The sequence below is a fragment of the Scyliorhinus torazame genome, chromosome 16 (assembly GCF_047496885.1).
Source record: "Scyliorhinus torazame isolate Kashiwa2021f chromosome 16, sScyTor2.1, whole genome shotgun sequence".
Lineage (NCBI taxonomy): Eukaryota > Metazoa > Chordata > Chondrichthyes > Carcharhiniformes > Scyliorhinidae > Scyliorhinus > Scyliorhinus torazame.
The window spans coordinates 149,168,596-149,196,365 of record NC_092722.1 but is presented as its reverse complement, the minus strand read 5'-3'; positions in this window follow the sequence as shown (position 1 = coordinate 149,196,365).

The window sequence follows — 27,770 nt, the reverse complement described above, 5'->3', positions numbered from 1 at the left end:
GGTGCGTGGACCTGCTGAAGAAGGAGGTAATGAACCCGTTGTTACAGTCAATTGAGGGGCTTAAGGAGACTTTAAAGACCCAGGAGACTGAACTTCGCGTGGTGGAGCAGAAGGTGTCAGGTATTGAGGACGAGGTCCTGGGCCTGGCGGTCAAGACTCAGAGCACGAGGCACTTCATAAAAAGTGTGCTGACAGGATTGAGGCCCTTGAAAATGGAGCGCGAAGGAAGAACCTTAGGATACTAGGTCTCCTGGAGGGTGTGGAAGGAGTGGACTGTGGAGCGTACGTAAGTAAGATGCTGCGATCACTGATGGGTGCTGAGGCCCCTGCGGGCCCCATGGAGGTGGAGTGGGCAAATCGGATTCCGGCGAGAAGACCAAAAGCGGGAGAACCACTGAGGGCGATAATCGTGCGATTCTACCGCCTTAAGGACAGAGAAGAGGTCCTGAGATGGGCTAAAAAGGTGCGGAGTAGCAGATGGGAGAATGCGGTGGTAAGGATCTACCAGGATTGGAGTGCGGAGGTGGCGAGAAGGAGGGCGAGCTTCAACCGAGCCAAAGAGGATTTGCACAAAAGGAAGGCGAAGTTTGGGATGCTGCAGCCGGCAAGACTATGGGTCACGCATCAGGAGAGTCACTATTATTTCGAGACGGCGGAGGAAGCATGGTCCTTCATCAATGAAGAGAAACTGGACAGGAACTGAGGGACTGATGCTGCAGGGAACTGTTATTGTTGTTATTATTGTTTTTGTTAATGGGATGGTGAAAGTTAATCGAGAAGTAAACAGGGAAGGGGGGGGACTCTGGGGAAATGTGGGCGCCGGTGAGGGGGGAGAGGCGGGACATAGTCGGAGAATGGGGAAGGAGAGGGGGAAGGGAAAGGGAGCTGCGCCATAAGAGGCGGGTCAGATAAGGGGATGTTCCCGCGCCAGAAAGAATAAGGCGGGAAAACAGGCGCAAGGCGGATGGGAGTTCCCTCACACCGGGGGGGGGGGGGGGGGGGGGGGGTCGAGGGGCGAGCAGGAGTAGCCGGGGTCAGTTGAAGTCAGCTGACTTACGGAAGTGATATGGGGGGAGCAATCAAGCTAGATAGGGATCTAGCGGGGGTGGGGGGGGGGACAACTGGGTTGCTGCTGAGGAAATCCAAAAGGAAATGGCTAAAGAGAGGGTGGTCGGGGGCGGAATGCGAAGCTGGGGGAGCGAGCAGGAGCGCGGAGGCGGGATATGGGACTGGCCTAGAGAAGGTAATGCCTTGTCGACACGGGAGGGGGGCAGGTAGCCCCCCAGTGAGGCTGATCACGTGGAACGTGAGAGGCCTGAATGGACCGATAAAAAGGGCCCGAGCGCTCACGCATTTGAAAGGACTAAGGGCAGACGTGGTTATGCTCCAAGAGATGCACCTAAAGGTGGCGGACCAAGTTAGGCTAAGGAAAGGATGGGTGGGACAGGTGCTCCACTCAGGACTGGACGCAAAGAACAGAGGGGTGGCCATTTTGGTGGGGAAACAGGTAGCATTTGAAGCAAAGACCATCGTAGCAGATAGTGGAGGTAGATATGTAATGGTGAGTGGTAGGCTGGAGGGAATGGAGGTCGTGTTGGCTAATGTGTATGCCCCAAATTGGGACGATGCGGGATTCATGAGACGGATGCTGGGGCGTATTCCGGACCTGGAGGCAGGACATTTGATTTGATTTTAGGAGGGGACTTCAATACGGTGCTGAACCCGGGGCTAGATAGATCCAGCTCAAGGACTGGAAGAAGGCCGGCAGCGGCCAAGGTACTAAAGGGGTTTATGGACCAAATGGGGGGAGTGGATCCATGGCGATTTCTTAGACCCAGGGCTAGGGAGTATTCCTTCTTCTCCCACGTCCATAAAGTGTACTCCCGGATAGATTTTTTTGTTTTAGGAAGGTCGTTGATCTCTAGGGTGGAAGAAGCTGAATACTCAGCCATAGCGGTTTCGGATCATGCCCCACATTGGGTGGACCTGGAAGTAGGAGAGGACAGGGAGCAGAGAACACTCTGGCGATTAGATGTGGGACTGATGGCGGATGAGGGAGTGTGTGCAAGAGTGAGGGGGTGTATCGAGAGATACCTGGAGGTCAATGACGACGGCGAGGTCCCTGTGGGAGTGGTCTGGGAAGCACTAAAAGCGGTGGTCAGAGGAGAGCTGATTTCTATTGGGCCCACAAAAGGAAAACAGAGGCCAAGGAAAGGGATAGATTACTGGGGGAGATTTTAAGGGTGGACAGGGAATTTGCAGAGACCCCGGAGGAGGAGCTGTACAGGGAGAAGAGACGACTCCAGACCGAGTTTGACCTTCTGACCACCAGAAAGGCGGAGGTACTGTGGAGGAAGGCACAGGGGAGGAGGTATGAATATGGGGAAAAGGCTAGTTGCCTGTTGGCGCACCAACTGCGAAAGAGGGCAGCAGCGAGGGAGGTAGGAGGAATTAGGGATAAAAGGGGAGACACTGTGCGAAGGGCAGGAAAGATAAATGAGGTGTTTAAGACCTTTTATGAAGAACTGTATAGGTCTCAGCCCCCAGAGGGAGAGGAGGGGATGCGGCAGTTCCTGGACCAGTTGAGGTTCCCGAAAGTGGAGGAGCAGGCGGTGGCAGGCCTGGGGGCGCCGATTGAGGTGGACGAGGTTATTAAGGGACTGGGAAGCATGCAAGCAGGGAAGGCCCCGGGGCCGGACGGGTTCCCGGTGGAATTCTACAGAAAATATGTGGACTTGTTGGCCCCGTTGTTGGCGAGGACGTTCAATGAGGTCAGGGAAGGGGGGACACTACCCCCGACAATGTCGGAGGCGACGTTATCGCTACTTTTGAAGAGGGACAAAGATCCGATGCAGTGTGGGTCCTATAGACCTATTTCACTATTGAACGTGGACGCCAAACTGCTAGCAAAGGTGCTGACATCGAGGATAGAGGACTGTGTCCCAGGGGTGGTGCACGAAGACCAGACAGGGTTCGTAAAAGGGAGACAATTGAATGTTAACGTGCGACGGCTATTAGGGGTGATAATGATGCCCTCAGTGGAGGGGGAGGCAGAGATAGTGGCGGCAATGGACGCAGAGAAGGCATTTGATAGGGTGGAGTGGGAGTATTTATGGGAAGTGTTAAGGAGGTTTGGGTTTGGGAACGGATTTATTCGCTGGGTTAGACTACTTTACGGGGCACCAACGGCAAGCATAGTTACAGGTCGACATAGATCGGAGTATTTCCGATTATATAGGGGAACAAGACAGGGATGCCCGCTGTCTCCATTGTTGTTTGCGCTGGCAATTGAACCTCTGGCCATGGCGCTGAGAGACTCCAGGAAATGGAGAGGGGTGACTAGAGGGGGAGAAGAACACCGAGTCTCGTTATACGCGGATGACCTATTGCTATACGTGTCAGACCCAGCGGGGGGATGATAGAGGTTATGCGAATCTTGAGGAGGTTCGGGGAATAGGTTAAACATGGGGAAGAGTGAATTATGTGATACATCCAGGGGACCAGAGTAGAGAAATAGAAGGCTTACCGCTAAGGAAAGTGGAAAGAAACTTCCGATACTTGGGGATTCAGATCGCTCGGAGCTGGGGAACCTTGCACAGACTTAATCTGACACGGCTGGTAGAACCAATGGAGGAGGACTTTAAGAGGTGGGACATGCAGCCTTTATCGCTGGCGGGCAGGGTGCAAGTAATTAACATGATGGTCCTCCCGAGGTTCTTATTTGTATTTCAATGTCTCCCTATTTTAATCACCAGGACCTTTTTTAATAAAATAAATAGGAGCATTACGAGCTTTGTGTGGGCAGGGAAAGTTCCGAGAGTAAGGAGGGGGTTCCTTCAGCGCAGTAGGGACAGAGGAGGATTATTATTGGGCCGCCAATGTGGCAATGATACGTAGATGGATGATGGAGGGTGAGGGAGCGGCGTGGAAAAGGTTGGAGAGAAGGTCCTGTGAAGGGACGAGTCTAGAGGTGCTGGTGACGGCGCCGCTACCGTTCTCACCGATAAAGTACACCACGAACCGGGTGGTGGCGGCAACACTGAACATATAGGGACAGTGGAGGCGACAGAGAGGGGTGCGGGGAGCCCTGGTGGGGACCCTATCAGGAACAACCATAGGTTCGCCCCAGGAAGAATGGATGGAGGATTTCAGAGCTGGTACCAGTTGGGAATTAGGAAGGTGGGAGATTTATTCATAGATGGGACTTTTGCGAGCTTGGGAGCACTGGAGGAAAAGTATAAGTTACCCCGGGGGAATTTCTTGAGATATATGCAGGTGAGGGCATTTACTAGACAACAGGTGAGGGAATTTCCGCGGCTCCCGACACAGGGGATACAGGACAGGGTGCTTTCAGGGGTGTGGGTCGGAGAGGGCAAGGTGTCAGAGATTTATAGAGAGATGAGGGAAGAAGGGGAGGAGTCGGTGGGCGAACTAAAAAGAAAGTGGGAAGAAGAATTATGGGAGGAGATAGAGGAGGGTATGTGGGCTGATGCCCTAAGCAGGGTAAATTCCTCTTCCTCATGCGCCAGGCTTAGCCTGATTCAATTTAAGGTGCTACATAAAGCACACATAACGGGGGCAAGGTTGAGCAGGTTCTTTGGAGTGGAGGACAAATGTGGGAGGTGTGGCGGGAGCCCGGCAAACCACGCACATATGTTTTGGGCGTGCCCGGCACTGGAAGGGTATTGGAAGGGAGTGACGGGAGTGATTTCGAAGGTGGTGAAGGCCCGGGTCAAACCAGGCTGGGGGTTAGCTCTATTTGGAGTTGCGGAAGAGCCGGGAGTGCAGGAGGCGAAAGAGGCCGATGTCGTGGCCTCTGCGTCCCTCGTAGCCCGCCGCAGGATCCTACTCATGTGGAAGGAGGCGAAACCCCCCGGACTGGAGGCCTGGGTAAACAATATGGCGGGGTTTATTAAACTGGAGCAGATAAAGTTTGCCCTGAGAGGATCGGCTCAAGGGTTCACCAGGCGGTGGCAGCCATTTCTCGACTACCGAGGGGAACGTTAGAGGGAAGACAGATGACCAGCAGCAGCAACCCAGGGGGGCGGGGGGGGGGGGGGGGGGGGGAGGAGGCTTAGTTGAGTATAGGTCAATAGAGTACGAGGTTTTGTTACTTGTATATTATTATTATTATTATTATTGTTAAAAAGTTAAAACATTTCTGTTTTGTTATTGTTATCGTTTCGCTTGTTTTGTAAGCGGGAAAAATGTTGCTCAGGGAACAAAAATTTCAATAAAATATATTTAAAAAAAAAAATTGTGGGCTGTCGCTTGTGTAATGTCGCATACGTCCCCACCCGAACACTGGAATGAGCCTGAGGCGTAGAGGTTCAGGGCTGCAGTGACCTTGACGGTCACTGGGAGCCGCTGTCTTCCTCCTCCACGAAATGCCAATTCCTCGGGGACATGGCACAGGTGCTGCATGTCCCCTTGTTGAGGCGGAGCCTCCTGCGGTACTTACTGTCCGTCATCTGCTCGAAGAACCAGCGACACCTGTACACCTTGGGCCATCGAGGGCCTCCCCCTCTGGGTTCCTCCCTGGCCTGTTAGGTGGCCAGGTACTCAGGGTGTGGGGCGGAGCCCAACACATCAGCCTCCACCTGGTGCCTCTGTCAATGCTGCTGCCACCAGCTGCCTTCTCTGGCGTCTGGCCGCCTAGCCTGCCTAGCAGCACCACTAGGGCAAGCTCCGCTGGATCCAAAGTATCGTTCATGCCGTTCAGTATCTCTAAGAAATTAGAGAGGGCATGTGACTGACATCCAGCAATGTTTTCCACCCCGGGACTCTCCAGTCCCCCCATTGCTCCAACACCCCTCCCCCCCCAACCCCGTCACTCCCTGCCCGCGCATTCCGGGCTGCAGCTCTGGTACCTGTTCATCAGACGCCACACCCTGCACCCCAGACACCCACATGTAACATTACCTGAACCAAGCGCATTCCCCTCCCCACTGCACTCACCCACCCTCTGGCCGCAGTAATGTCCCTGCTGCTGGGTTATAAGTGGCCGGTGGGGCAGACAGGCAGGGGCTAGGGTTGCTCCCCAGAACGGGTACACATGATCCAAGAGTTTGCATGGAGGACCTGCGGGCAATTGGATTGGCCCCGCCGAGACCATGGGTGGTCAACCCCCCACTTCATGACACCCACCCACATGGTGGCCCACCCCGACTGAGGCTGGCTACCCGGTTGCTCCCCCCCCCCCCCCCCCCCACCTCCGAGCACTGGGTTGCAACATCAGTGCCCCAGCCTCTTTGCCTGTGACTGAAGATGGCTTCCCACCTCCTTGGGTCCCCACAGCAGCCCCTCTGCCAGTTTCATGTTTTTAAAAAGGAGTACTAACCGGCACCCATACGACCATTTTCTGGCGAGGCCGTTAAATCACAGGGGGCCGTTAGATAGTGGGTCGCTCCTGTCAATTGTGTGGAGATTGGGCTTAAGTGGTGATTGTTGGTTTCTCCCACGCTAAGGCGAGATCCAGATTTCGCTAATGGGAGCGGGTCGGTTGGAGTGGAAACAGATTGGCGCCCGGCGCGGTTCCCTTTTTTGGCCTCTCCCATTGTTTTACAGCCTCATTGTGCTCTCGCTTAAGTGCAATGCATCATTAAATCGCACCCAGAAATTTCAAAGTTAGGGACAAGAGGGACTATGTCACTTTTGTAAGAGGGAGAAAGTCTGCGAGATCATGTATGGAAATTGTGCTTTCTGCCAAGATTCTTCTTGACAAGTCATGTTACAGCTTCGATAGGCCACACTGGTCGCCACACTACCAGAAGGATGTGGAGGCTTTAGAGAGGGTGTAGAAGAGATTTGCCAGGATGTTGCCTGGTATGGAGGGCATTAGCTATGATGAGAGGTTGAATAAACTCGGTTTGTTCTCACTGGAACGAAGGAGGTTGAGGGGTGACCTGATAGAGGTCCACAAAATTATGAGGGCCATAGACAGAGTGGATAGTCAGTGACTTCTTCCCAGGGTAGAGGGGTCAATTACTAGGGGGCATGTTTAAGATGTGAGGGGCAAGATTTAGAGGAGATGTACGAGGCATGTTTTTTACACAGAGAGTAGTGGGTGCCTGGAACTCGCTGTCGGAGGAGGTGGTGAAAGCAGGGATGATAGTGACGTGAAGGGGCACCTTGACAAATACATGAATAGGATGGGAATAGAGGGATACAGACCCCGGAAGTCTAGAAGATTTTAGTTTAGACGGGTAGCATGGTCCGCGCAGGCTTGGAGGGCCGAAGGGCCTGTTCCTGTGCTGTACTTTTCTTTGTTCTTTGTTCTTTGACTATAGTTGAGCGTAGCCTTAGGTATAATAAGTGGTGGGCATTTCAGAAACTTTGGAGTAGAGGGTGAAATCATTAAAATAGAAACTAAGAACAGAGAAGCTTAGATAAAAGGACTGCACCTTTTAGGGAGAGAAAGCTGGAAAAAAATCATCCAAATTGGGGCACTTTGTTGACTTACTGTAGATATCAGGAAACCTCAATGGCAGAAGTCCAGGCCCTTCTTTCCAATATCTGTCGGCAAGATGGCCCTTAACCATATCCTGCTCAATTCTGTGCTCCTTCTCTCAGAAATCACAGGGTCCTTCCTATTCTCTATTTTCATCCAACTAGCCTCTCTTTTAAATCATATTTGATCACGTGGTTGCAGAGACACATCCTCTCCTTTCACCTATTTCTGTTTTTTGGGTGAATTTCTGCCTCCTGGCATGATTGCTTTCCCTTCTACCAGCTCCATTCTCAGTTGCACATTCCACATCAATTCTAAAAATTCTCCTTTGTGATGGTGTAAAGATGCACTTTGATAGACTTCATTAGCAAACATAAAACGTATCTATTGATAAGAATTGTACAGCAGCCACATGGGCTGTAGCTAGCTCCCAAAATGGGACTGCCGAGGAATCTTTTTCACCATCAAGTGATTTCATGTTCTGAGTCCTGATTGGTCACCCAAGCCAGGTGATCCTTACTCTGCTGTGTTGCCCTAAAAGGGGCAATCATCCCATCTCTCCCCCCTTAACTCCTTTATACAATCTACAATAACCAATTCATTCCATCCTAAATACTAACTAAACATGATATACATCAGTTGGACAATTATAAGTTGAGTCTTTGAGGGGTTTTCGTTTCTTATCGAGCAGTATAATTCTGTTGTCTGAGATGCTTCTACAGGATTGACATTAATAGGAATTGCAATAACAGGTACTGCTTCTGGAACAGGCTGTTCATCACTATTTGCTTCCATGGAGACATCAGTTATGTCGACAACAGGCTGAATACGTACTTCGGTGTTCATGGGTTTCAAAACATTTCCTGATGGCAACACTGACTGAGGGTCTCTCTACTCTTCAAGTGGACAACGTGTTGTTGACCGAGGCTCTGGTGCTCGATCTATTTGGTGAACACAAATTCACAAGATTTCCATAATTTGTTCAATCAATCTTTATTTAACAAGCTCAAATAACTGTTGCCTGATCTTACAGCACTATAAGATCTATTCCCCAAATAAACTATACTTATCTTCCCAATTAAGGAATCAAATCTGAGTCATGTTGGCTGGGTGCTAACAAGGGTTGACTACCATTGCTGCGGTCTCTGGGCTCCTGATCACGGTCTCCAGGGGTTCAGTTGAGGGTTTTTCTTACCTCTTCTTGGTCCGGGTTGTCGCTGCCAGTGATCTGTTCGCTGATATATCTATAGCTTATTTTTCAAGGAGGTGTGTGACTCGATACCTGAATTTCTGCGTGTAGCAAGCCACCAATTCCTATCATTTCAGCAGACACAACCTCATTGTTCCAGTTAGCCAGGTTCTCTCCTGGTGTTTTTTTCACCAGATAAGATCTTGTTACTTCAGTTGTTAGGTTATCTCCTGATGCAGCTGTAATCACCTGTGATGACATATTGTCTGTTGAGCCACTCAACTCCTCAGAGTTGACCACGTTTTAACCAGCATGAAATTCATTCTGGCTACAGTCCCCACCTTTATTTGTAAAAAAACATTGGATCACAAATTAGTACCAACCTCAGCACTCAGTGATCTAAAACTAAAGGTTGTAACATCAGAATAACATTATGGCAAAGGTATAGCGACAATTTCAATTTACAATGATCCCATTCCAATAATTGATCTATCTCACGTCTTCCCTATCTTTCTATCCGAAGTCACCATCGTCACAATCCAATAGCTACAACCACTTGTTGCAGAGTTATTAACATCATTATGATAGTTATCACATTAGAGGACAAACGTATCCCTGGATTAATTTATTTCAGGATATTTTCCCACCTTGTGGGCTCTTTCATCTTCTTTATCTCACTTGTTACTTTATCCGTCTTTTGTTTAACTTCTACACAGCTCATAAATGCTTTTCCTAAACTTTGTTCTTATTCTTTTAGGTTTTCATCCATTTTTGGTTTATCAGCCAAATAAGTCTCATGGTAAAACTCCTGTTTATTTAACTCTTTGGTGGGCGGCATGATGGCGCCGTGGTTAACACTGCTGCCAATGGCGTTGATGACCTGGGCTCGATCTTGGCCCCGGGTCACTGTCTGGATGGAGTTTGTACATTCTCCCCGTGTCTGCATGAGTTTCACCCCCACAACCCAAAGATGTGCCGGGTCGGAGGATTGGCCATGCTAAATTGCCCCTTAATTGGAAAAAATAATATTTGGGTACTCTAAATGTATTTTTTAAATATTTAACTCTTTGGTTATATTTATGGCAATCTGTTCTTTTTGATGGATATCTACAAATTATACTTGTCTGATCCTAGCTGCAAGTTCTGGTTTGAAACAAAATACTGATTATGTAACACACTCTATGGTCATCATGAATCTCACCCTCATTAGTGTTTACACAATAAGTTCCATTTCCCATGTACCCTGTCTTGGTGAAGATTCCGTCCGTCTTTTCCAGTCTCCGGGTGCAACTTAAGTTCCTTCCTGATTGATATCCATATTTCACCTTGTCTGCCATATATGGAATGGGGGCACACTGTGGCACTGTTAGTACTTTGGCATCGATATAGACTAGAGCCTAATAATTGTCCATTCTTCTAAGTTGGCTTATATCACCTTCATGGCCTCTTAAAATCATAGAATTTACAGTGCTGAAGGAGGCCATTTGGCCCATCAGGTCTGCACCGGCCCTTGGAAAGAGCATCCTACCCAAGCCCACACCTCCCCCCTATCCCCGTAACCCAGTAACCCCACTTAAACTTTTTGGACACTGAGGGAAATTTAGCATAGCCAATCCACCTAACCCGCACATCTTTGGAATGCGGGAGGAAACCGGAGCACCCGGAGGAAACCCACGCAGACACGGGGAGAACATGCAGACTCCGCACAGACAGTGATCCAAGCCGGGAATCGAACCTGATGAAACAACTGTGCTAACCACTATCTACTGTGCTGCTCTTGCTCAACTTGCATTTGTTGTTTTCCTCCTTCCAAAGCCTTTCTTTGATTCACACTCATCAAAACCCCTTTCACCTGTCGGATTAGTGTTTTCAGTTTTTAGATCCTGCAAATCTAAAGTATTCACTGTCGACATTCCTGCTTCATAAACCCCTAGTGCTCCTTCTACAATTCCTCTCCTTTTCCTCGATTTGATTGATCATTGTCTTCTCTTATTTTTTGTGTGAGAAACACTTTGGGTCAAGTCATAATATAGTTGTTTTAATCCTTCAGGACACCATACAGGGAGCTGCAAGTTTGTGTTGTTCAACACAACAGGCAGCAATTCAGGTTGGATATGATTGTACAATGTTAAATCTATCTCCCCTGGCACTAGCCCATTTCTGGGTCCTTCTATCTGTTTGGGGTGCTCTATATTGTTTCCGTATGTGTGGTAGCATGAAAGATTTCCGTAGTGATCTGAGGTGTTAGGGAGTTAACTGCGGTTGTGGGGGAAGTGGCTTTTATCTTCTCATCCTATTCTATAAATACTCTTGTGCTTGCACGCAGGGAATGTTGGGATGACTCTAAGGTCTGTTTTGCTTTCTTTTGATTGGAATCAGGGTCAGAAAACACGTATTTAGTATAAACCTCTCCATTCAAAAGCATGTGCCCAGTCAAAGTTATTAGCTGTCGTTAAAGTCATATGGTCAGGCGCCTTCATGTAATGTCCCCATCTCGAGGTGACATTTCAATATACAGGAGTTCGGGAAACTCGGGGAATTGTTGATCCACACTTGCCATTTAAAGGGACCTTGATGATCATACACAAATTTATATCAGTACACCACGTAAAACCTGCGACAGGTCTTTTGATTTTTATGTGCGACATTGGGAATGCTCCATGGTGGATGGCCTCTAACTTCTGGTGCCTTCCGGGGTAACGCCTCGTGGTTTCCAGACATCTTGACGTGACTCCTATAGAGAGTTATCCCTGTTGATGTGGTTACTCCATCAGTCCCAAAAGCCACCATTCTCATGACCATGATGTATATTTTCCAGTCCATCTTGCATTGCTCTATTCAGACCTATTATGGAATCAAGATAGAAAGTGCTGTTATTTATAGTTTAAACAAAATGGGTACATTTTTACATGTTTTATCTTTTTGGGGTCCCTTGTTTGGCAGAGCTGGACTTACCTCTAGGTCTAGGTGGAGACAGACTCAACCTGATGGGTGGTTGTCTCTCACCAACCTAAGTGATCCTGAGGCGCCTCCTGCACTGCCCGCCCGATATGGAGAGTTTGATCATTCTACACTGAGCCAGATGAAGGCAGCAAAGGTAAAGAAGGTGGAGGTAGTACTGCAATTGGTGCCGGCAAAGGGTTTGCTGCAGGGAGTTGGGCTGGGACGGGTTATTGTTGATTGGGAGGGGTTGGTGGAGCCGTAGGCAGAATGGGTGCATTCTGATCCTCAATCGCATTCAACAACACATGATGTAGGCGGTTGGTTTGCTTCACTCCAAATAGCTCCAACTGATGAATGTGATATCAGTCATCCCAGTTTCTACCAATACTCAATCCACCGAGTGGCTAACTTTGTCCATTATGGATTTGGTCCTATGTATCTAGCTTTGATCAGGCAATGTATTTCCCATCCTTTAATGCCAGTCTGTTCTTTTCTTGCATTTTCTCTTTCCATTTACTGTATGATGGTGGCATTACTCCTGATATAAGTTGGTTCGGATCATCATCTGCCTGTTAGGCTTCCACAGGATCACATATTTGTGTCCGACTGGTGATTACTGTGCACATAGGCTGAGGGTATTTTTCTACTTCCTCCCCAATTGGTGGATCCCAGGTATTCCTTCCCCAGCTCCCCATTTAACTAGTCTATCCACCCTTTTATTTACCTGTGGTGTGCTTTTGCAATGTGTCTTAACTTTAACAATTTCACATTGGTTGTTTCCCGCCTTTTCCAAAATTAGTCTCAATAAGGGGCCAGATGGCAATGGTTTGTCATCGGTTTACACAAAACATCTGTTGCCCACAGGGTAAGAACTCCGACAGGTTTTAACATATGTACACACTATCTGAATAGATCATGACCAGCGGGGGCTTCTCTTCCAGATAGCTTACTACATAAACTACAGCTGCTAACTCAGCTCCCTGAGTACTCATTGGAGATGGTCGTTTTAAGGCTAATTCTATACTTAATCCATCCTTTTGTTTTTCCAAGTGTATTCCGCATCCAGTTTTCCTAACTCCTTCTTGTACCATAGAGGAACCGTCAACAAAGATTTTCACTGAGTGGGTCTCCGTGCCCTTCTGCTTCCCCCTTTTATTTTTGGCACAAATGGCCACTTAGGATCGATCGGTGCCACAAAATTACCAATGTGTGCAGGACCATGGAAAATAATATTATTGGCCAGTAAAAGTTTGAAAGTCATTAGTTTCACTGAAATGCTCCTGCCCTGGAATGGAAGGATCCGTCTAGCGATCCAATTCTGACTGACTATTCCGTCTTTAATCCTGCCGTCCAGGCGTTAACAGGAGTGGGGTGTGCTCAGTAAGAATAGCGAGGGGGGTTAATCCCACGGTACAACTGAAATACTGAACTGACCGAAACACAACCAGCAGATGGCGTTCGCAGACTGAAAAACCTGCTCGACCGGGGAAAGTTTCCTTGAGGAATGTGCCACTGGCCCCTGTTGGCCATGTCGCTCCTGCAATAATATGGAGGAAAGGGGCAGCACGGTGGCGCAGTGGTAGCACGGCAGTCTCACGGCGCTGAGGTCCCAGGTTCGATCCCGGCTCTGGGTCCGTGTGGAGTTTGCAAATTCTCCCCGTGTTTGCGTGGGTTTCACCCCCACAACCCAAAAATGTGCAAGGAAGGTGGATTGAACACGCTAAATTGCCCCTTAATTGGAAAAAATTAATTGGGTATTCTAAATTTAAAAAAAAAAAATAATATGGAGGAAATAGTCCTCCATAATGCAAATTTAATTTAATGCAAATGATGATTCTGCATTGGGAATTTGCAGAGCGGGGCTTGGGCAAGGGCCTGCTTAAGTTCCTGGGTCATCTGGCACCCACTGCCATTCAGCAGGCTGTTTTAAAAGACCCACAAAGGATGCCACTTTAGTAGCAAAACCATCAATATGATTTCTGCAGTAACTGACCAGTCCCAAGAAGGATCTGAGATATAACGTCTGTTGGAAGGGGTAGTTTCAGAATTGCTGCTACCCGATGTTGGTCTATCTCCTTTTCCCCAAGTGTAATCGTCATTCCAAGGTAGGTGACTTTGAGCCTTTTTAGGGTTGAATTTTAAGCCGAGAGCTGTTAAGAGGTCAGTAACTCTCTAGGTAAGTGAATGTGATCCTGTCTTGTCTCCATTTGTAGAAGCAAGTGGTCTACATACTGAACTAGGTATTCTGGTTCAGAGAATCTTTGCAGGCCCTGTGCTAACCGTTGGTGAAAAATAGAAGGTGAGTTCATAGAATCATAGAATCCCTACAGTGCAGAAGGAGGCCATTCAACCCATCAAGTCCGCACCAAAGAGTCTTCCGGTGGTGGCTATGAAGGAGTAAGTCATACATTTGGTGGCTCCCGCTCAGGTCGGACTTTTAGATCCTTTTCCCCCGATTTTTTACCGGATTTTATCCCGGGCAATGGTGATGAGATTCTACAGGTATTTGGATAAGGAGCGTATTTTACAGTGGACCAAGCAGACATGGAGCTGTAAGTGGGGCAACAGTATGGGGCAACGAGTGTGGAGGTGGCCAGGAGAAGAGCGGGGTTTAATCAGGTAAGGTCGACCCTTTTTAAGAAAAAAGTGAAGTTCGGACTGTTGGAAACGGCCCATCTCTGGGTCACACACGAGGAGCGACATTTTTATTTCGAGTCGCCTGAGGAAGCGTTGGACTTCGCGAAAAGGAAAGGACTGGTGTCGGACTGAGAACTTTGACTTTTGCTGCAACGTTCATGTTTAAAAAAGTTTCCCGTTTTCCGTTTCGCGGACGTTATTTGTAATGACTTCTGTATTGATTTGGGGCCAGTTGCAGAGCTGAGTGAGTTAAAGTTTGCATTTGCACTGTTGGGGGATGGAGGTGTGTTTGTCTAGATGCTGGATCTTTTGCTTGATCTTTTCTTTGTTTAGCTGGGTTTTTTTTTCTGTCGGGCAATTGTTTTGGGATTGTCTTTCATTTGAATATGTGTGTATGAGAGGGGGAGGGTGGGGAGGGAACAATAGGGGAGAATGTCTGGTGCCGGGGCAAGGGCCACCAAGCTAGCTGGGCGGGCTAGCTCACAGAAGCGTAGTGGGGGGTGAGCAGATGTTAGGCTTGTCAAAGGGGTTGATTTACATTGTGCTGTTACTAGGGGGGTGGAGGGGGGGAAATTGTTCTGCTGACGAGGGAGGGACTTTTGCTGAGGGACAGAGAGGAGGTCGGGGGTTGCCTGGGGGCGGGCCGGTGGAGGCGTGGGGCGCGGGATGGAGACTGGCCCAAGAGAGGGGATGGCTGATCGGCGAAGGGTGGGAGCGATGAGCTCCCCAACTAGACTGATCACCTGGAATGTACGAAGGCTAAAGGGGCCAGTCAAGAGGGCACGCGTATTCACGCATTTGAGAGGACTGAAGGCGGACGTGGTAATGCTGTAGGAGACGCAGCTCAGAGTAACTGACCAGATTAGATTAAAGAAAGGCTGGGTCAGACAGGTTTTTCACTCGGGACTAGACTCGAAGACTCGAGGGGTCGTGATCCTGATCAACAAGCGTGTGGTGTTTGAGGTGGGAAGAATAGTTTCGGATGTGGGAGGTCGGTACATTATGGTCAGTGGAAACTGGAGGGGGTGTAGGTGGTATTAGTAAATGTGTATGTGACAAATTGGGATGATGTGGAGTTTATAAAGAGGATGCTGGGGAAGATACCGGACCTGGACTTGCATAAGCTGGTCAAGGGAGGGGGGCTTCAACAATGTTATTGACCCTGGTTTAGACCGGTCAAGCTCAAAAACAGGCAGGGTGCCAGCAATGGCTCAGGGACTGAAAGGGTTCATGGAGCAGATTGGAGGGGGGGGAGGCGGGGGGGGGGGGGGGAGCTGATCTCGATACGGGCCCACAGGGAGAAGGTAGACAGGGCAGAGACGGACCGACTGGTAAAGGCGATACTACAGGTCGGCAGGAGGTATGCAGAGACCCCAGAGGGAGGGCTTTTAAGGGAACGGCGGAGACTACAGGCGGAGTTCGGCTTGTTAACCACAGGGAGGGCGGTAGAGCAGCTGAGAAAGGTGAGGGGGGCGATTTATGAGTATGGAGAGAAGGCCAGTTGAATGCTTGCACAGCAGCTTAGAAAGAGGGAGGCAGCCAGGGAGATAGGGAAAGTAAAGGATGGAGATGGGAACCTGGTGAGAGACTCAGGAGGGGTGAATAAGGTGTTTTATAGTAGGCTTTATGGGTCGGAACCTCCACCTGGGCTGGAGGGAATGAGGCACTTCCTAGGGGGATTGAATTTCCCAAAAGTGGACGGGGAGTTGGTAGAAGGGCTGGGGGCCCCGAACGAGATCGGAAATCTAGCGGTGGGGCTGAAGGCCATGCAGGTAAAGCCCCGGGGCCGGACGGGTACCCAGTGGAGTTCTATAAAACGTTCTCTGGGATATTGGAGCCTCTGTCGATGAGGACATTCAATGAGGCGAGGGGGAGAGGGGTGTTCCCCCGACGATGTCACAGTCCACGATTTCGCTGATCCTGAAGCAGGACAAGGACCCGGAGCTGTGTGGGTCCTACAGGCCGATATCCCTATTGAATGTGGACGCCAAACTGCTGGCCAAAATTTTGTCCTCTAGGATTGAGGATTGTGTTCCAGACGTTATTGTGGAGGACTAGATGGGGTTTGTTCAGGGAAGGTAGTTGGTGGCCAATGTAAGAAGGTTGTTAAATGTGATCATGATGCCCCCAGAAGGTAGGGAGGTGGAGGTAGTGGTTGCAATGGACGCAGAGAAGGCCTTTCATCGAGTAGAATGGGAATATCTGTGGGAGGCACTGGGACGGTTCGGATTTGGACAGGACTTTATTGACTGGGGCAGGTTGCTGTATCAGGCTCCTGTGGCGACCGTACGGATGAATAGGACAACATCGGACTATTTTAGGCTGTATCTGGGGATGAGACAGGGATGCCCCCTCTCCCCACTGATGTTCACATTAGCGATAGAGTTGTTGGCAATTGCACTGAGAGCTTCAAGGGGCTGGAAAGAACTGGTCTGGGGGGGAGTGGCTTTACGCAGATGACCTGCTCCTGTATGTATCGGACTCAGCAATGGGATGGAAGAAATCATGAGGATTCTGGGAGAATTTGGCCGGTTTTTGGGGTATAAACTAAATATGGGGAAAAGTGAGGTGATTGCGGTCCAGGCGAGGGGACAGGAGAGGCAATTGGGGGAGATGCCGTTTAGAGTGATAGGGGGAAGCTTTCGGTATCTAGGCATCCAAGTGGCGTGGGAATGGGAACGGCTGCACAAACTAAATCTGGCCCGACTAGTAGAACAAATGACAGACGATTTCCAAAGGTGGGGCGCGCTCCCGTTGTCATTATCTGGGAGGGTGCAGCCGGTGAAGATTATTTTTTTATAAATGTTTTTTATTGGGTTTTTGAACAAAGTATATTTACCATTATGTACACAGAATAAGATATATATATATAGACGAGAAGGGCACACACAAACATACCAAACAAAAAGTAATAATAAAAAATTTAAAAAAAAAATAAAGTGTCATGTGAGAGTACCTTTAAGAAATGGGTGTTTAAGAAATGTACCTTTAAGAAATGGGTGTTTATCAGTGACGTCAGAGTGTGGGTGAAGCTGGGCTGTCTGAGAGATTTTTACATTCATTTTAGGGTGTGTTTTAGTTTTGTTTTCGGTGTTGGAGCTGAAGCCAGGCAGAGCAGGTGTACTGCTGTTCTCTCTGCCATGAAAAGACTATCTCTTGATCATTTGGTGAACTCAGAATGATAAATGTTCTCAGTAGTGAATGTAAACCTAATGTACTTCTGTTAAAAGGTGTTTCTTTTGTCTTCTGGATGTTGTTTGGGAAGTTATTAAGGATTACTTAATGTTGTATTCTTTAGGTGTTGTATTTGAATTGATGGTTGATAAAGATGTTCACTGTATGTTTCAAAAAGGTTAACTTGAGTTCATAGAATGAACGTTGTTTTGCTTTAACAAATACTTCTCAATTTCTGCTGGGGGGGGGGGGGGAGGGGGAGGCTGGGGAGGCAGATATACATTTGGGTGCCGGAGAAACAATTACAGAGGGCAATACTCGAATGGGTCTGGTGTTGATGTTGTCACTTGCTTATCCCAAACCGGTTTCACTGCCGCTGTCGTCCGGCGCTCACCTCCGCTTCAGCCGTTCGCCCCGTCTTTCGCCTGGATTCTCCTTGCTCTGTTCCTGTAGATGCCAAGTTTGTTATCGTTTCCCATGCCCTCCTTCCGGCTATAATTTCCCTGCCTCCCCCCCACCTCCCTGGTTCTCCTCTATTTGTTCCCTGTCTCTTCACTCTTCCCCCGACCTCCCCCCGCTTCTGCCCCCTCCCCCTCTCCTGGTGTTCGCCTTTCTTTCCTCTTAGGTTTTGCTGCCCCCCCCCCCCCCCCACCTCTCCCGGTCTATCTCTCCCTCTCATGCTTTGACTACTTTCCCCTGATTCTTGGCTACCTGGCTATTCTTCTGCTTGTTCATTGGCCACAAACAGGTCCCGGAACAATTGGGTGAATGGCTCCCACGTTCTGTGGAAGCCGTCGTCTGACCCTCGGATGGCGAATTTGATTTTCTCCATTTGGAGAGATTCCGAGAGGTCGGACAGCCAGTCTGCAGCTTTGGGTGGTGCTGTTGACCACCAGCCAAACAGGATTCTACGGCGGGCGATCAGGGAGGCAAAGGCAAGGGCGTCCGCCCTCCTCCCCAGGAATAGATCTGGCTGGTCTGAAACCCCGAAGACCGCCACTTTCGGGCATGGCTCCACCCTCACCCCCACCACCTTGGACATTGCCTCGAAGAAGGCTGTCCAGTACCCCGCAAGTCTGGTGCAAGACCAGAACATGTAGGCGTGGTTGGCTGGGCCTCCTTGGCACCACTCACATCTGTCCTCCACCTCAGGAAAGAACCTACTCATACGGGTTCTTAAGTTGGCTCTATGTACCACTTTTAGTTGCGTCAGGCTGAGCATTGCGCACGTGGGGGTGGAGTTGACCCTATGCAGTGCTTCGCTCCAGAGTCTCCACCCTATTTCAATCCCCAGGTCCTCCTCCCATTTCTTTCTTGTTGCATCCGTACGGTGTCGGCCCTTTCTACAAGTCGGTCATATATGTCGCTACAGTTTCCTTTATCCAGTATGCTTGCGTCCAGTAACTCTTCCAGTAATGTATGTCATGGCAGTTGTACGTCCTTGTCTCCTTTTGTTGGATGTTTTTGAGTTGCAGGTACCTTAGCTCGTTCCCCCTGGCTAGCTGGAATTTCTCTGTCAGTTCATCCAGTGTTGCGATCCTGCCGTCCGTGTCTATGTCCCTGACTGTCAGTGTCCCTCCGTCCTGCCCCCACCTTTTGAAGGTGGCGTCAGTCAGCGCTGGCGTGAACCTATGGTTGTTGCAGATGGGAGCTTTGTCCGACATTTTGGTCAGGCCAAATTGCTGCCGTGGTTGGTTCAAGGACTGGAGGGTGGCTATCACCACCGGGCTGCTGGAGTGTGTTTTGGGTGGGAATGGGGATGGGAGTGCGGCCGTGGCGAGGGCCCGGAGGGAGGTCCCCATGCAGGAGGCCTCCTCCGCTCGCATCCACTTGGCTTCTGGCTCCTTGATCCATCCCATTATTCGCTCGACCGTCGCCGCCCAGTGGTAGAATTGTAGGTTTGGGAGGGCAAGCCCCCCTCTGGATTTTGTTTTTTGTTGGACCTTCTTTGGGATCCTAGCATTCTTCCTCCCCCCACCCCCCATACGAACATCATGATTAGTTTGTCTAGTGCTTTGAAAAGCACTAGACAAAATCGGGATGGATCTAAGCAGGAAGAGCTACCTGGGCAGCACGTTCATTTTGATCGTCTGGACTCTCCCCGCGAGGGAGAGTGGGAGTATGTTCCATCTTTGCAGGTCCTTTTTTACTGGTGAGGTTCCATTTGTGGATACCTTTCCAGTCGTGGGCTATTTGGATCCCCAGGTAGCGGAATTTGTGTCGGGCTTGTTTAAGCGGCAGTCCCGTTAGGGCTGCCCCACCTACTTGTGGGTGTACTGGGAAGATCTTGCTTTTGCTCCTGTTGACTTTGTAGCCCGAGAAGGCGGCAAACTCTTTCAGGAGCGCGATGATTCCGTCCAAGCTGCTTTGTGGGTCCGAAATGTAGAGGAGCAGGTCATCTGCATAGAGTGAGACTCTGTGCTCTCTGCCGTCCCTTTGGATCCCCCTCCAGCTTTTTGCTGCTCTGAGCGCAATTGCTAGTGGTTTGATCGCAAGAGCGAACAGCAGCGGGGACAGTGGTGCCCCTGTGCAGCTGGAAGTATCGGGAGTTGGTGTTGTTGGTCCGTACGCTCGCCATGGGAGCGTTGTATAGGAGGTTTACCCAGGAGGTAAACCCTGTTCCAAGCCCGAACCGCTCCAGTACCTCTATGAGGTATTTCCATTCGACTCTGTCGAAGGCCTTTTCTGCGTTTCGGGAGACGATCACCTCTGGTACTCTCTTCCCGGAGGGGGTCATTATCACGTTCAGCAGGCGCCTGATGCTCGAGGTAAGCTGTCTACCTTTGACAAAGCCTGCCTGGTCCTCTGCGGCCACCCCTGGTACGCAGTCTTCTAGCCCTTAGGCTAGGATTCTGGCCAGTATTTTGGCATCTGCGTACAGCAGTGAGATGGGTCTGTATGACCCACATTCCGTTGGGTCTTTATCTTGCTTAGGTATCAGCGAGATTGAGGCCTGTGCTAGCGTGGGTGGCAGTGTGCCCCTAGCTCGCGAGTCTGTGAACATCTCCCACAGGTGCGGGGTCAGTGCTGTCGCAAATATTTTGTAGAAGTCCACCGGGAACCCGTGTGGCCCCGGCGCCTACCCCGCCTGCATGGAGCTAATGCTGTCCATGATCTCTCCCAGTGCTAGTAGTGCTTCCAGGCCCCGTTTTCTGCCCTCCCCCATACTGGTTCAGTCCATCAAGCAACCGTTTCATCCCGGACTCCCCCATTGGGGGCTCTGAGGTGTACAGCCCTTGGTAGAAGGCCTTGAAGGTTTTGTTGATCTTTTCTGGTTCTGTTTCTAATCTGCCTCTGATAACCCTGATTTGTGCAATTTCTCTGGTGGCTGCCTGCTTTCTCAGCTGGTGTGCCAGCAGGCGGCTGGCTTTGTCTCCGTGTTTGTATAGGGTCCCACCTGCCTGGTGGAGTTGGTGCACTGCTTTCCTGGTGGAGAGCAGATCAAAGTTCCTTTGTTGCTCTTTCCTCTCCGCCAGGAGCTCTACGGTCGGGGGCCTTGGAGTATTTACGGTCTACCTCCAGTATGGAGTCAACCACCTGCTGCCCAGCCGCCCTGTCCTCCCTATCTCTTCACGCTTTGAAAGTGATGATTTCCCCCCTTAGTACAGCCTTTAGCGCTTCCCAGAACGTGGAGGGTGAGACCTCCCCCTTCTGGTTGTTCTCCGTGTACTCTGCTATGGCCCGCAATATCTTTTCATTGAACGCCTTGTCAGCTAGTAGGGCAATATCCAACCTCCATGTGGGGCATTGCGCCCTGCCCGTCTCCAGCCTCACGTCCATGCAGTATGGAGTGTGGTCTGATATCACAATTGCGGAGTATTCCACTTTGTCTATCCCTGGAAGCACCGTTTTCCCCACCACAAAGAAGTCAATTCTGGTGTATACGTTGTGTACTGGGGAGAAGAAAGAGAACTCCTTCTCCCCTGGTGGGTGAACTTCCAGGGGTCCATCGCTCCCATCTGTTCCATAAAGTGACCGAGTTTCCTTGCCATGCTTGAGGTTTGATCTGTCAGTCGGTGCGTCGCTATGTCGGGGATTTCTGCCATGATCTTCTTGATGAAGCTCGTGTCGTCCCAGTTGGGTGCTTACACATTAACTAGTAGTACCAGTGCCCCATCCAGAGCCCCGCTGACCATGACGTACCGTCCCCCTGGGTCCGTAACCATCTTTGTCGCCCTAAACATTGTCCTCTTGCCGATCAATATCGCCACCCCCTTGGCCCTCGTCCCATAGCAAGAATGGTAGGTTTGTCCCACCCGGCCCTTTCTTACCCGCAGTCGGTCCTGCTCTCTCAGGTGCGTCTCTTGGAGGAAGACTATGTCGGCCTTCATATTTCTTAGGTGGGTGAGGACTCTGGATCGCTTCACTGGGCCATTGGATCCCCTTATGTTCCAGGTTACTATTCTGGTAGGGGGCTTCTGTCCCCTCGCTCCTGTGGGATTAACCATACTTACCTGGTGGACACGCCCCTGCCCTCCGGGGTTTCCCTTTGTTAGGGGGCCGTCCAGGATGGCAGCCGTCACTGCTCTCTCCATGTGGCCGGGTCCCTGCGCTCCAGGGTTTCCCTTTTTCCAGGGGGCACCCGACATGGCCGCCCACTGTGCATCCACCATGCGGGTAGTCCCTTGCACTCTGGGGTCTCCCTTCGGCCAGAGATAGTACTGGGTGGTTGCTTGCAGCGATTCCTTGTTCCAAGCCCTTGGTTGTAGCACTTTGTAGCCATATTGCTATTCCTTTTCTAGCCTTGTTTGTCCCTCCTTCCCTGTGTCCTCACCGCCCCGCCCCCGGTCCCTCCCTCCCTTTCCCCCCGTTTTCTCCCCCTCTCCCGTATACCCCTCCTTTGTCCCTCTTTCCCCTGTTCCTATCCCTGTTTGCTCTCCCGCCTCGGTTGAGTGCCCCCCCCCCCCCCCCCCCCCCCCTCAACCTGGCACCTTCCCCCCTGTTGGGGGCGCTAGCTTTCCTGCTAGTACGGCGGCTCCCCTCTCGGGAGTTACTGTCTCGCTTCTCCCCTGCCCGGCCTCTGCGGTTTTCTGCCCGCTCTTCCCCTATCCTACCCTGCACTCCTCTTGCTTGCTCTCCCTTCTCTGCTACTCTCGTTCCCTTGTGCTGGGGCCTGGAGTCCCACCTGAAGCGGCCCCTCAGATAGTGGTTTGCTTTTTGTTCAGGGTGCGCTCGCCATGGCGGGGTGGGAGCGGGAGGGGGGGCCTGGCATTGCCTCCCCCTCCCCCCCTATCGGCGTGTTGGTGCCTCTTGTCAGGGGCCCGTTATTTTTACCCTAGCTGGTGGTTTTCCAGCCTGTGTTCCTCGACAAACATGTTTGCTTCAGCAGGGGCGGTGAGGAAGTACTTTCTTTCTTCGTATGTGACCCAGAGTTTCGCTGGGTACAGCATACCAAAACGCACTTAGGTCTTGTGAAGAGCTAGTTTCACTCGATTGAATTCGGCCCGTGTCCTGGCTAGGTCTGCCCCAATGTCCTCGTAAACTCTAATGAAGTGTCCTTCCCATTTGCAGGTTCTGTTTTGTCTGGCCCAGCGCAGGATTGTTTCCCTGGCTTGGTACCGGTGCAGTTTAGCTATAACTGCTCTCAGGTGTTCCCCCGCCCTGGGCTTCGGGCTCAGCGACCGGTGTGCTCTGTCCATATCTGGTGGGTTGGGGAAAGTTTCCCTCCCCACTAAGTTGCCCAGCATCTCGGCCACGTAGGCCGTGGGGATTCTACCCTCGATCCCCTCTGGTAGGCCCACTATCCTGACATTTTGCCTTCTTGAGCGGTTTTCCTGATTGTCCACTCTCCCCTTCAGGCTCCCCTACATTGTGCCCAGTCTCACCATCTCCTTCTCCAGGGCCGTGATCCGGTTACTCATGTCAGTCGCGGCTTTTTCCAGAATGGTCGCCTCTTGGGCTTCCAGTTTCTCCTCTTGGGCTTCCAGTTTCTCCTCTGCTCTGCCCAGGGCATGCTGCACCTCCGCCAGGGCCTTGGCCATTGCTGCCTGCACTGCGGCCTCTATGTCTGCTCTGGCCTCTGCCTTGTTTCCCTGCTGATGTTCCCTCAGCGCCTTGGCAAAGGCTGCCTTCCAGTTCCAGTTCCGCCCTGGCCCAGGGGGCAAATACTCCTGTCAGTCCAGTTCTTTTTGTTGCGGTGAACCTTCCGTTCCGCCAATTAGCTCGTCTGAACAGGTTAGCCCATTGCTCCGTCTGCTTTTGGTGCCCTTACTCCCTCTGCTTTGGCTCCCTTCTGGCATTTTTCCCCCCCTTTTTTTCCCCCTTTTTATTTTCCCCTCCCTGCTCTCCTTTAAGACTTTTTTTTAATGAGGCACGATCAATTTGACTGGAGACAAAGTTGAATCCAAACTGAGGCTTTCTGAGTATCAGATGTGTGGCCCTCCACAGCAGCTGGCAAAATGGCTGCGAGCTGGAGGCCACGGATATTTATAACCCGCCTCCTGGGCGGAGCTAGCATGCAGGGGCCACAGGTGAACCTGTAGTGCAGGTTCTACCGTACAACCCCTAATATCAGAACACAGTGGTTTACCACAGTCACCCCCTGTTAAAATTGAGTCCGGCGGGGGTGGTGGATGACTATATACAATTAGAAATGTTTAATATTTACAGAGCAGAAAAATAAATGTCTCTTGGCACCCAGCGTGCCAGTCAGAGGTTCAGCCGGTCCGGTGCCTTGATGGTTCTTTGAGATCGATGAAGTGGTGACAGCGATGTTGGTGCTGTCGTGGTCAAAGTTGACTCCGGGAGCATGCTGAAATCCTCTTCATCAACGGGGGTGGGCAGGGGGAGGAAGGACGGTCCTGGGGGGGTAATGGGGGCGGTGGGGGAGGACAGGGTGGCGCCGGGGGCGACGGGGGTGGTGTGGGGGTGGAATCTGCTGGTGCCAGGTCCCTGAGGAAGACAGTATCCTGGCGGCCGTCGGGGAATGCCACGTAGGCACACTGTGGGTTTGCGTGAGGCAGGTGTACCCTTTGCACCAACGGATCCACCTTGTGGAGCCGCACATGTTTACGGAGAAGCACGGTTCCCGGAGCTGTAAGCCACGTTGGGAGCGATACCCTGGATGTGGCCTTCCTGGGGAAGGCAAAAAGACGTTCATGTTGTGTACTTTTAGTAGCAGTGCAGAGTAATGAGTGAAAAGAATGTAGTGCATCAGGGAGGACCTCTTGCCAGCGGGTGGCCGGGAGATTTCTGGACCGTAGGGCCAGCTGGACGGCCCTCCATACCATCCCATTCTCCCTTTCTACCTGTCCATTTCCCCGGGGGTTGTAGCTCGTCGTTCTGCTGGAGGCGATACCCCTGCTGAGCAGGAACTGGCGTAGCTCATCACTCATGGATCTCCCCCTCCCCCACTGCCCCAAGGCCATCAAACGCTGCCTGGGGTTCTTCTCATATTACGCGCCGTGGGTCCCAAACTATGCGGACAAGGCCCGCCCACTCATACAGTCCACTCCTTTCCCCCTGACGGCCGAGGCCCAACAGGCTTTCGCAGGGATCAGAGCTGATATTGCCAAAGCTGGAATGCACGCTGTAGACGAAACACTTCCTTTCCAAGTAGAAAGCGACGCATCGGACATCGCCCTTGCCGCCAGGCAGGCAGGCCCGTGGCATTCTTTTTCCGCACCCTCCATGCCTCAGAAATTCAGCACTCATCCGTTGAAAAGGAGGCCCAGGCTATCGTTGAGGCTGAGCAACATTGGAGGCATTACCTGGCCAGCAGGAGATTCACTCTCCTCACTGACCAACGGTCGGTTGCATTCATGTTCAACCGGGGCAAGATCAAAAATGATAAAATCTTGCGGTGGAGAATCGAGCTCTCCACCTTTAATTACGAGATTAAGTATCGCCCTGGCAAACTCAGCGAGCCCCCAGACGCCCAATCCAGAGGTACAAGTGCCAGCGCACAAGTAGACCAACTCCGGACCCTGCACGACAGCCTTTGTCACCCAGGGGTCACTCAGTTGTACCATTTCATTAAGGCACAAAATTTGCCCTTCTCCATCAAGGAAGTAAAGACAATCGAGGTTGGCGTCGTCGTCCTGCTGATCATGGCCGCAGATGGTCACATTGTCTAGGTAGGGAAACGTGGCCCGCAAACCGTACCGGTTGACCATTCGGTCCATCTCCCTTTGGAAGACCGAAACCCCATTGGTGACGCCGAAGGGGACCCTAAGGAAGTGATATAGATGGCTGGCTGCCTCGAAGGCGGTGTATGGCTGGTCCGATTTACAGATGGTGAGCTGGTGGTAAGCGGATTTCAGGTCCACTGTTGAGAAGACCCGGTACTGTGCAATCCGGTTAACCATGTCAGATATGCGTGGGAGGGGGTACGCGTCGATCTGCGTGTCCCTGTTGATGGCCTGGCTGTAGTCCACGACCATTCTTTTTTTTTCCCCAGACTTAACAACGACCACTTGAGCTCTCCAGGGGCTGTTGCTGGTCTCGATGAAGCCCTCCCGAAGCAACCGCTGGACTTCGGACCCGATGAAGGCCTTATCCTGGATGCTGTATCATCTGCTCCTGGTGGCGACGGGTTTGCAATCTGGAGTTAGATTGGCAAAGAGGGACGGAGGATCGACCTTTAGGGTCGCGAGCCCGCACACAGTGAGGGGTGGTAAGGTTCCGCCGAATTTAAGGGTCAGGCTCTGGAGGTTGCACTGGAAGTCCAGGCCGAGGATAAGTGCAGCGCAGAGGTTAGGGAGGACGTGGAGGCGAAAACCGTGGAACTCTACGCCTTGGGCTGTGAGCGTGAACGTGCAGTACCCCCGGATCGCTACGCGATGGGATCCGGAGGCCAGGGAGATACTTTGATTGGTAGGGTGTGCCTTAAGGGAGCAGCACCTTATTGTATTTGGGTGTACAAAGCTCTCAGTGCTCCCAGAGTCCAGTAGGCAGGAGGTCACATGGCCGTTGACTTTCACGCTGGTGGATGCATTGGTCAGATTTTGTGGCCGGGACTGGTCGATTGCTATGGAGGCGAGCCATGGTTGATCGTCGGGTAGTGAGGCGGCCGTTGAGTTGAGGTCCTGGAAAGCCATTGGTATCCATGTGCCGCGGGGTGGACAAGATGGCGGCGCCCGGAGACCCTGCGGAATACAAAATGGCGGCGCCCATGGAACGCACGTTGCCGGCGTGGAGCAAGATGGCGGCACCCATGAAACGCACGTGTACTGCGGGGGAAAAGATGGCGGCACCCATTGGTCGCACATGGCCTGTGGGGGAGCAGGATGGCGGCGCCCATTGTCGGTGACCGGGGAGGGATGGGAGCGACCATGGCCGCTGAGTGGGCCTGGCACACCGTAGTGAAGTGGACCTTCTTCCCGCAGGCCTTACAAAGGGCAGCACGGGCTGGGCATCGTTGGCGGGGGTGTTTTTGCTGGCCCCCCGGAGATGACTGGCTCACGCGGAGCGCAGGAGTATTGGGTGGGTAGCGCCCCCGCTGGGGCGGCTGCCTGTGGGGCCCATGAAAGGTAGGAGGAGTGGGCCGCGCAATTGGGGAAGTAGGACTAGACATTGCGCAGGGCGACCGTCATGGAGAGCGCTGGTGTTTTAATCTCAGCGAGGTCCCTTCTGGGAGCCGCTGCCTGATAACATCAGAACCAATCCCAGTTACAAAAGCGTCCCACATAAGCTGTAATGCACCTTAGCTGTAATGTCCTGGCAGTCACAGTCCCGAACTAGTTGGATCAGGGCCCTTCAGAAGTCCTCGATTGACTCATCAGGTAGTTGAGTACGTGATGCGAGCGCGTGTCTGGCGAAGAGCATGATCGTCTTCTGTTCGTAATTTTCTTTGAGTCGAGTCATGGCATCAGCGTAATTGGGCGCATCCTGGATCAGCGGGAAGACTTTGGAGCTGAGTCTGGAGTACGATATTTGGATCTTCTGAGTATCTGGAACAGGGGTCGGTGGCGCGTTGATATAAGCTTCAAAACAAGCTAGCCAGTGCTGGAAGTCCTTTCCGGCGTCGCTTGCGTGTGGATCCAGCTGCAGGCGATCTGGTTTAATCCGGAGGTCCATCTTCTGAATCTGATGCTAATAAATTGAGGCACGATCAATTTGACTAGAAACGAAGTTGAATCTAAACTGAGGCTTTATTAGTATCAGATGTGTGGCCTCCTACAGCAGCTGACGAAATGGCTGCGAGCTGGAGGCCACGCATTTTTATAACCCGGCTCCTGGGCGGAGCTAGCATGCAGGGGCCACAGGTGAACCTGTAGTACAGGTTCTACCGTACAACCCCTAATATTAGAACACAGTGGTTTACCACATTTTATAAACTCTTTTCAAGTAAATTTTTTGTTAACAAGTGAAAACATTTCTTTCTCTAAAAAAGTTTTCTTTTCAAAGTTATTTTTTTAAAAAGTGGAAGTTCGTTTT